The 11,049-nt window shown below is 40.3% G+C and overlaps 1 non-coding gene across 1 annotated transcript; it reads right to left on the bottom strand.

The window, feature by feature from the left end:
* Positions 1 to 9,327: 9,327 nt before the first annotated feature.
* Positions 9,328 to 9,434, bottom strand: LOC141650074 (small nucleolar RNA R71). The gene has a single exon (XR_012546136.1). It is a non-coding gene; the product is annotated as a small nucleolar RNA R71 (small nucleolar RNA).
* Positions 9,435 to 11,049: the final 1,615 nt, after the last annotated feature.

Below are 11,049 nucleotides of genomic sequence, written 5' to 3'. Positions count from 1 at the left end.
CCATATATTCTATCCTATCTTTTCCTTTACCATTCTCCTGTGACAGCAAGAATTGATTTGAGACATTTTAAAATGAACAACGACGCATGTCAGTCGATGTGAGTGCACTTAAACGATGTTCCATCCTAAGTTGTAGAGGACATGAAACTCCGTGTCCATTTTCCTTACCTATTCCATGTCTGGCGATAGAAACCTCACTATACCCTAGTTTAGTACGAGCCTATCTCAAGAGATTCTAGGACGAATCCGAACCATCTCCCTTGTTAACAATCTATAACGGAAGGCAAGCCCATTCCTCACAATAAACAACCTCTGTTACTAAAGACCAACCCGTTTCACACCAAAGGTGCTAGTCTGACCCAAATCCATGGTAGCAAGAAAATCCACGACGATACGAGCCATGATCAAAGACCAAAGGCTCAATCAAGAGAAATGACCAAGATCAATATCCAAGATAAAAGAGTCAAAAGAATAAGGCTCAATCAAGCAAGTCAATGTCAATATCCAAAGTCAAAGTTATCTTCAATAAAAAAAACCAGAATCAAGAATCTGAGCAAAAGCCGAGATATATTTCAGACCAAGAATCTGAGTCTGAATCAAGAACGAGTATGAAATCAAATACGGAACACTACTGAAGTCTTTATAGAATCAAGACATCGATGAAGATGGTCAGCTAGCACCCTCACCTAGCTCATCACACACCCTAAGTCCTTTTCGAGACCGTTATAGGGAGATAGTCAGGAATTTTGAGAATCCTCTCAAGCTCTTCAAGTATACCCATCCTTTGGGCCAAGACATGGAAACTTGAACCCATATCATTTTAACCTACCTTTATGTGCTCAAGCTACATCAAACCAAGAGACTCCATTTCCAAGCCATATTACAAGCCATAATCCCATAGAGCTTCAATTCCACAAGATCAAAGCTCCAGAGATTTGTTCATCAAAGCCTCTTATTTCCGAGCTCCACATTCCAAATATCCAATCCAGTTTAACCTTGGCCCAGACACAGAGTCTTCAGATACTTTGTTACCTAGAATGGGACATACCCATATCATCCTTAGGGTCCACTAAGTGTGCTCACATGACAAGGAAATTTTTACAAAATAAGTTATACCTCTTCGGTCTATGATCAGAGGGAGTTATCTCAAATCGATTCTTCGAGTCACCAAAGTAATATACCCTCATAACCCATGCACTTTAAGGTCCTGACAACATAGCTTAGGCACACACCTGAACTACGATCTGGTTTGATTCCTCTTTAGGTGGATACGTAGGCAGTCCTTTCTTACACAAAAAGGATACAACCACAACACCCAAACAAAATTAACCAAACCTCAGAACTACGATCTGGTTTGATTTCACTCCACGTGAATACGTAGGCAGTCCTCATGGACACAACCATCTCCACTTTCAACTTTCAACCTCAATTATCGACACCATTTTTTAACCATCCCAACCATCAAACTTTCAACCTCTAATACCATCCCTTTCCATTTCATAACCCTCCAACCACGATTTCTATTTCTACCTCTTTATTGGGGGCTCTTTTTTGTCGCCCATTTTTCTTTCACCAAAATTCCAGAGTCATCTTTTCATCCTGGGGGCTCCTTTTCCGAGATGCCACCCTTCCTTTATTACTCTTCGAGTCTCATTCGAGTCAGACTAGTGCTCGGTCCGGATAATGACAAAGTTCTTAGATCGATTCTCCAAGTTATTGTGCCTAAAGAGGGACCTCTTTTACAGCAAGCGGCAGCAAAAGATGTCCGAGTAGACAGTTGATTCATGGCTCGTGCCTTGCCTTTATATGTCCCCATAATACTTGCAGATCTTTTACCTTTATAAATGATACGCGTTGTCGCCCATGCCCGACTAGGGGTTGCGCATACTTAGGCAAAGTTATCCCTACGTCGTATTGGAGTCATCCCTATATCGCGTCAGTCAAACCTAAGTCTACATTTTACGTCCGTATAAGGTCTGCGTCTGCGTCAGTCATGCGTCTAAAGTCCAATGAATATGCATAACGCATTACAAAATGACAAATTTATTTAAGCAAGTTTTAAACAACTTTTATAAAGAAACAAATTTTGCAAAACCCATGTGTTTCCTCATTTGAGGTCCATGTGCTGATTGCTTACGTGTGTTTCCTCATGTGCCATGTGCTATTTGCCTATTAGATTGTGTTCTTGTGTGGCTACTAACCATGCAGGTAAGTATCAGAAGCAGTGCTCGCTCCAACTGGGGGATTCGCTCAAGAATACATTCTTCCCATGACGATCAAGATGTTCCTAATCGAGAGTTCACGACAGCCGATTGCACTTCTCGAGAGACGGAGTTTGTTTGAAAGAAGATACAAGTAGATTTCCCAGAAACGATTCAATCCAAAAAGAGTCATTTCCCAGCAAGAGTTCGCTTGAGACCGACGCAAGCAGATTCAACCTCAAGTCTTTTGCCAGAGTTTGCTTAAGACCGACGCATGCAGATTCCCCAGCAGTTTCTACCGATGTCCTGCTACCCTCAATATTATTGTTTCCTCACGGGGTTCGGCAGAGGTGTCGTTCTCCAGAAGTTCTCAAACCAGCGCCTCCTTCCTTAGGTTCGTAAACCCAAAGTTAGGATCCGTACCCCCTAGATTCTTAGATCCCAAAATGGCTTCCTTTAGGTTCATAAGCCTATAAGCTCCTACACCAGTGTCCTTAGGTTCATAAACCCAAAAATCCTTTTGGAGTTCTCATACCTCAGAAAGCTTAAACGAGCGCGTTTAAAATAAGAATTAGTAACCCAGTAGTTCCTAAACTTAACCCTAGGATCCCCATTCCTCTTAGGTTCATAAGCCTTTAAGTTCCCATACCAGCCGTCGTTTTAGGTTCGTACACCCAGGTTCATATGCGTAGCTCTTTAGGTTCCAAAACTCCCTAGAGTTCATACACCTCTTCCCTTAGGATCATAATCCTTTAGGATCACCTTTTCCCTTTAGGATCATAATCCTTCAGGATCACCTTTTCTTAGACTTCCTACACCCAAACCTTGGTTACCCCTTAGGTTGAACTTATATTTGACCTCCTTCTCGTCGATGTTTTCCTTTAGGGCCCTACACCCTAGCACAATCCTTACATATCCTTTAGGTCTTAACCTCAGCTCCTACGCAACTCCGGAAACGTCTCGAGAAATAAGTCTCAGGTATGATTTCTTCTTATGGCTGGCGAGCCTCCTTACGTAGTCTAATGGACTTTAAACGACCCTCCCCGATAGTCGAAAGACTCTAAAATGTTCCCGACGACAGGTCCTTGGCTCAGACCCCTTGAGTCGTCTCACGTCGTCAGGTTGTAATCTTCGATTGACCTGATGGCTATACTTTGACTTTCACCTTTTACAAGCCTCAGTCAAAGTGGGGGCTCTGTAGATACCTCATTTTTGCACCTCCCGCAAGCCACCTGGTGATGATTAGGCCGCATATTTGGTACACAGAACGATTTATGACAGTTCATAAGTTTATCGTCAAGTGATAGCTCAAATACTTGTCTCTACCCCTTGGTCACCATCTACGCGCCGTTACGGTCGTTTTGACAGTAATTAGAGTTCATTTGGAGTCTGGGTCAAAAACTGCTTCATTTTTCTAATAAACCGTTTAAAATGCCGAGTCGGAATATTCTAGAATATCTGGATTTTCTTATTCCATAATTTAATTTTATGTTCTTTTGGTATAATATTTCCCGAAAATCTTATTTTAGGGAATAATGAAGTGAGATCTACCGCAATTCCATAAAAGAAACGCGTAAATCTTTCTTCCGCAGAAGGAAACCTCTGCGGAAAGGACGCAGCACCTGCTGCGCCTCTTCCAAGAGTCGCAGTGGCTGCTACGCCTCTTCCTCAACTCTTTTCTGCGTATTTTCAGATCTTTTCGAGATTTGTTTCCAAAGTTTCAGTCATTCCATAATTCCTCCGTGTGATTAATATAAATAGGGACCTTTGTTTCTCATATTTCTCACGCGAGTGTCCGCCCTTCTCTTCTCCCTTTGCATTCTAAGATCGTACTCTAAGCTTATTGACGTCTACGTGCTTGATCAATCGACCACGTAAGCTCGGATCCTTCTGAGTACCAGTCACGTTGCATGACTGACCAATTTGACCAACAACACTCAATTAATCAATCAATTTAATCTAAATCCTCTCACGAGGGCACTTTCATCATACATTCGAATCAAGCAATCACTAAATGTTAACTTAGTTAATCTCGTTTCGTCAAACATGTAAGTCTGAGGGTGTAAATCCCATCTTTTCTTATTGTATTTTATTGTTGTACCAATTAATGTAAGGTTTACGTCAAAAATATGCTTAAGAACGATTTCTAAAAACCCTTTTATCAAATTGTTTTTTTACGAATTAACTATAGGTAGACGTCGAGAAGAAACGCAGCAACTGCTGCGCCTCTTCCAGAGGCTGCCGCAGTTCCAGTTTTTCTTCTTCTTCCTCGCCTCTTTGTTAATTCGTCTTCTTTCGTTTTCCTTTTCTTATTTCCTTCTTATTCATTAGCATGTAATAATTATAACACGTATTCTTAATAATTTATCGCCTTAAATCCGACTTAAATCCCTTATAATCAATATTTGCGGGTTTTCGTCATTAAATCAAACCCGGATTTTGGAGATTCGATTCGTTCATATCAAATCTCTGGAATTCGACTTTTGTATATGTTTTCATCTGTTTATCACAACTTTCGTATTATTTTCGTCTTACTATTTTAACCTAAACAACCCTAATTAATTTGTAATTAATTTGTAATTATTCTTAATTCGTTCTAAATTCGTTTTTTATTCGTTTTTTTACCACTTTTATGACCAATGCACATGTTAATAATAGGTTAAACCACTTTCATCCGAGTCAAATATCAATAATAAATCACTAAACACACCAACGAACATTAACAACACGCAGTTCTGACTTCACAGCCAGAACCCACCTCAGGAACAGACGCAGTGACCACTGCGCCTCTTCCAAGAGATGCAGCATTGCTGCGCCTATTCCGAGTTGAGCTCTGTCTCTGAACTTCTGTTCTTGCTTTGACCTAATTCAATAGTTTACGTATTAATCGACTATTAATCCTAATATCACCTCTAATCTATCCGTGTTAACCTAATTTTTTTTCTCTTGTTTTTCTCAAATTATCCGTCTTAAATATATTTTTGACGTAAATCAATTAATTCATTATAATTATTGCAATTTTAATTATCGTTATTTCTTTATTGTATTGTATGGTTTATATATTTGTTTTCATATGTAATTAATCCTAAACCCTACTTCGACATTAATAAGTGCTAATTACGTATTCACCGACTTAGTTAATTCTCACATGCTAGGATCAAAACGTTGTTTGTTGCATTGCATGCATATAATCGACAACATATCAAGTACAAACGATTTCCCTAATCATTAGTAGAGGATGCTATCGAGGCGGGCGAGATTAGGTGTTCAGTAAAAGGACTTCCTAATACGTACCCTCACCCCTTACTCCAGATCTCTGTGAACATCCGTGTTCATTGGCATCCACGAGATTCATTCTAGACATAGAATGCTAAGGGTAACGAGTTCTTAGTGTTCATGTCACTACTTTGTGTCTTGACATGACGCGAGGTATTCGAACGGTTCCAATTTCCCATAAAAATTGGTGGCGATTCCACAAATGCAAACGCTTGTTCCCAAGCGCCCCTCGTCGCCCATTGTCCACAAGATCTAATCCCATGATTGATTCCCCTAATTCCCCATTATCCTTAGCTTAAGAAACTACTCACTCATGTTCAAGTTTAACCTGCTAATAAGGATGTCAATTATATTAACAAGGCAAAACATGATGAATAAGTAATGTAAATAGCAATAATTAAACAAAGGTAAAAGGGATTATACTAACTTGAGATGATCCAAATAATAAAGCAAAGAATAATAGAAGGAAGATGATTGATGGAGAGTTGTCAATCCTCCAATAAACCCCAAATAATCTTCTAATTACCCAACTAAAACTAAGAACAATTGAGAGATTAAGGAAAGATTAAGATGTAATTAATATTAAAATGTGTATTATAACTTGGATTAAGACTAAATTAAGAGATTTAGAAGGAGATTAGGACTTGATTCTAAGATTGATGATCATCTAGGTAGTACAATAAGGTATTTATACTAAAATTAAGTACAAGGATTAGGGTTACTAAGGGCTTAAATTACGATTAAGACCCTAAGAGAAGCTTGACGATTTGCAAATCCCGTAGGGACACACGTGGCCTGAGTAGCTAGTCCTGAGGGACACTCGCGTCCTGGCCTTGAGTATGCTCGGGACTGTAAGGAAATCCGCGCGAGCTGAGCCTTGGGACGCCCGGATCCTGGGCCTAGACGCTCGTCCTGAGCCGGGACGCCCGGATCCTGGGACAGGGTTCTTCATCTTATTCTTGACTGCCTAACAATCCGTGGGGACTGTCTTAGGGCCGCAGGGATCTTCATCATTGCCCAATTCACTTGATTTATTTGCTTAGGCCTTTAGTATTGGTCTACTCTTGAACACTTGGTCATTAGATGTGATCCATTTAGCTCTATTTTGCTCCATAAATGCAAGGCTAGCAATCCTCTCCTACCAAAGACACAAAACCTCAAAGAATATGCAAAATAGGGAACTAAAGATAAGAAATGACCCTAATAATTGCTAGAAAGCATGGGAACGAGGCTAATTCGGGGACTAAATGTGCACAAATATGAGTCACATCAACTTTGCTATTCATTGCTGATATGTGATTATTTTGTGTCATTTTACTGCTTATTAAATGCCTTATCTCATGTCATTTCCGCTCTTTGGAGTGATTTTTGGTGCTAATAGCTTCCCTTTAGTCCATTTGGCTTTAGGTAATGTTTTGTAGGTGAAACAACGCGAAATAAGACGGAATTTGTGCATATTGGAGCCATTTTGGATGAGTCAAGGACTTGGGTGTGGAATCCTAGCTTGGAAGCAGTCTCGTCTCACTTAAGGACCATTTGGATGACCTCCCAAGACATCTTGACCCTTAAAGAGAAGTTATGAAGCAAATAGAGTCGTCCCTATGGCCATCCCTATGGGACAATGACCGGTATGGAAGAAGGGAATCAAGAGATGAATGCTAGAAGCCGTCCCTAAACTCGTCCCACCGGGACAGCCACAAGGAAAGACAGGCCGTACCGGCCGGGACAGGTTTCGTCCTTAAGGGACGATTCATTTCGCCCCTTTTCTCTTCTGGTTCGCCTCCCTTTGTTTTGTAAACACTATATATATCCCCACTTTGTAATTTTTGACACACAACCCTAGATCTAAATTAATTCCATTCTCCAAGTTTAAAACTTTGCTAATTACTTTGCTAATCTTTCCCTAATTAAACTAATTCCTTCAATAATTAGTAGATTATTAGTTCTAGTAATTGGGGTGTAACAAGGTTGAAGATTTCTCCATCCTTATTTTCAATCCAAGTTTCCTTCTTGCTATTGAATTGGTACAATTTCCTTCCTTAGTTTCATTTGTTTTTGTTTAATTGTTTATACTAGAATTCTTCTCTTTTGTTGTTTGATTGTTGTTTTTCTCTCTCTTGTTCATCTCTTCCTTGTTCACCATTGTTGTTCTCATCCAAAGATTGAGTCTTTGAGTTTTTGTGTCAAAGTTTGTGTTTTTTCCCTTAATCTTTTCTCATCTTATCTTAATTTGTCTTTCATCATAGTTTTGTTGAATTATTGCATGATTAATTGTAGAATCCAACTTCACATCATGTTCATGTTTAAAGAACCCATCTTTATTAATTGTTTTGTCTTAAGAAGCATGATTAGTGAGTAGTCCTTTCACTAGGACTCGGTTTAACCCAACATGTATAATTTGCTTGATTGATTCCTATTGAGGGTTGTTGTTGGGGAGGTTTGATAAGGGTAGGCTAGAGGATTGTTTTGATAAATTGGCCAATTTTACGTAGTGTTGGTTTGTGACTCTTGACCACCAACGAAAGTTGGTTAGGTTGGGAATCGGGTACCCGGATTTTGGTCATATTGCTATCTTTGGTTGAGACCGAGAGGGAGAGCCAATGGAGGGCACCTTTAGTCTTGGGTTAGAAATCGACCTCCGAGAGGAGGAGTGGGATGACCCGGATTTTGATGAGGGCTTATTGACCTTAGCTAATGTTAGGGGGGACCTTGGGAATTTGCATGTTTTCGGGGTAACTGGGTGTTAGGCTAGGGATACTGATCTTCGAACCCGAGAGGGGGGTTAGTTGGAGTGCTAGTGTCCTATTTCGAACCCGAGAGGGGGGTTCTAGGCGAATTAGAGCCATCTCCACCTTAAGCACCTACCCAACGTCTAGCCTAGGGAATCTTGACGGAAAATTATGGATTGTTGGGGGAAAATCGAGTCCTAGGCTTTTTATTCTATTGAATTACAAGTTCAAGTCTCACTTGCTTAATCTTCATAATTAGTCTATTTGCATTTTTATTTTGATTAGTTTAGTCGATTAGTTAAAAATCCAACCCTTTTATTATCGACTTAGTTAAGCCTAAGAATTAAGACGATTAGTAATCTCCCTAGCTCCTCGTGGATTCAACCCTCAATTTGCGCGACGACAACCGTGCACTTGCGAGGTTAAATTTGAAACCATCAAGTTTTTGGCGCCGTTGCCGGGGAGCAAAGGCTAGATATTAATCGTTTTTGTTCTAGTTTAGACTAAGTCTCTCGTGTTACTAATCCATTTCTTAAGTGTGTAGGCTTTTGCATGAGTAGGAGAAATTGAAGAGGTCCACCTATTCATCTGATTGACCACGAAATTGAAGCTACCGCAAGAAGACTCAATTCACTCCGAAGAAAGGAATTGATAGAAACTCCTATTTTCGAAGAACCTTTAGTAGTGGAAGATGTTCTAGAAGAACCGGGTACTCTTGAGTTCTTTGAGAATCCATTTGGAATTCCCGAAGAAGTAACAATGGCCGCGGTTCCTATGAGGGACAATTTAGCTCCAAAGAAGGTGGTAAACCCAAGCATTGTCAAGCCACCTATACAAGCAAATAATTTTGATGTGAAGGCTACTTTATTGCAACTAGTCCAAGGAAACCAATTCGGAGGGGGAGCTACCGAAAACCCCAATGAACACCTTAATGATTTCTTGGATAGTTGTGATATGTATAAGGCAAATGGAGTATCGGAGGATGAAAGCCGCCTTAGACTCTTTCCTTGAGGGGGAGTGCTAAGAAATGGTTGAAGAGTTGTGAGCCCGATTCACTTAGAACTTGGGACGATGTCTCCAAAGCCTTCTTGAACAAGTACTTTCCACCGCAAAGAACGGCAAGTATCAAAAGTGAGCTTCAAGGCTTCACTCAACTAAATGATGAAACCCTCTACAAGGCATGGGAACGGTACAAGGCTCTTCAAAGGTTGTGTCCTCATCATGGGATAGGTGAGGATGATCTCATTAACAACTTTTATGAGGGATTGCATAATGACATGAAGATGAACCTAGATTCCGGTTCCGGGAATGGGGCACTTGACAAGATCGATCATAAGACGGCCAAGGAATTGATTGAGGAGATGGCGTCTAGAACCTTCCATTGGAATAATGACCGGCATAAAAGGAAGAGAAAGGCAAGTGTTGAGTCGGCAAACAACATGGAGGTTAATGTATTGATAGAGGAGCTTAAACAACAAGTTGCATTGTTGAGTTCTAACACACCCAACAATTCTTCATCAAGAGCCCATGTTTATAGTTGTGATTTTTGGAGAGATCAAGGGCATCCACCAAATGAGTGTCCTTTGACGATGGGAGAGGCTAATTGTATGGAGCAAGTAAATGGGGTGTGGGAATCAAGTCCGGCAAGGAAAGTATTCAACAATAATCAATACCACCCCGGAATGAGAGCCCACCCAAATTTTTCCTATGGCTCGCAAAATGTCCAAAACCCCACTTTCCAACAAAAATCACAATTTACACCAAACTTCCAAGCCGAAAAGCCAAATACAACCTTTAAACAAGTACCACCAGGTTTCCAAGGAAGAGCTTTCCAACCAAGACCACAATTCTAACCACTCAATCAACCACTCAACCCACCTACACAACAAGCCTTCCAACCAACCTTCCAACAAGCCCCTCAACAACCATTCCAATAATCCACTCAACCTAAATCAAATATGGAGCTCATGATAGAGCAAATTATGAATATCAAACTCAATTCATTACCCACTCTAACCAAAAACAAGAGGAGACAACATCTTCTATCAACCAACTAAGGACTCAAATACAAGCTTCCCAAAGAATGAATGATAATCAAATCTCTCAATTGGCTTCTCAAATGAGTCAATTGCAAGCCTCAAATGGTAGGTTTCCAGGTAAAACCGAGGAAAACCCAAAGACCATTAATGTTATACATTTGAGGAGTGGTAGGGAGTTGGAAGACCGGGTGTTCATCAAGAGGAAAAAAAAGTAGCAAACCGGAAGTTATAGTTGAGCCACCAAAAGTGGTTGATGATGATCTTGTGGAAATTGTTGTGGAAACACCCATAGTGATTGATGAACCACCCAAAGTATTTGAGGAACCTAAGAAATATGTTGTGAGACCATATGTGCCACCAATCCCTTTCCCTCAAAGGTTGGCAAGAGCAAAGTGAGTATGGAAACTTCTTAGAGATGATGAAAGGAGTGCAAGTTACTCTTCCATTCCTTGATGCTATTAAGGAAATTCCTACTTATGTAAGGTTCTTGAAATAACTAATCTCCAATAAGAAGAAGTTGGGTCCAAGTACCACGGTCAATTTATCACAAGAATGTAGTGCTATCTTAATGAACAAGTTGCCACCAAAACTTGAAGACCCCAGGAGTTTCTCAATACCTTGTGCTATTGGGACTATTTGCATTGAAAGAGCCCTATGTGACTTGGGAGCTAGCATTAGCTTTATGCAATTCAAGATCTTCAATAAGTTGAAGGATTTTGAACTCTCCCCAACTAAAGTATCCTTGCAACTAGTGGATAGGTCGGTGAGGTATCCAATTGGGCTAGTGGAGGATGTTCCACTCAA

Source organism: Silene latifolia, chromosome 3 (assembly GCF_048544455.1).
Source record: "Silene latifolia isolate original U9 population chromosome 3, ASM4854445v1, whole genome shotgun sequence".
In the NCBI taxonomy this organism is placed as follows: Eukaryota; Viridiplantae; Streptophyta; class Magnoliopsida; order Caryophyllales; family Caryophyllaceae; genus Silene; species Silene latifolia.
The sequence above is the reverse complement of the archived record's forward strand: the minus strand, read 5'-3'. Positions and strand labels throughout refer to the sequence as shown.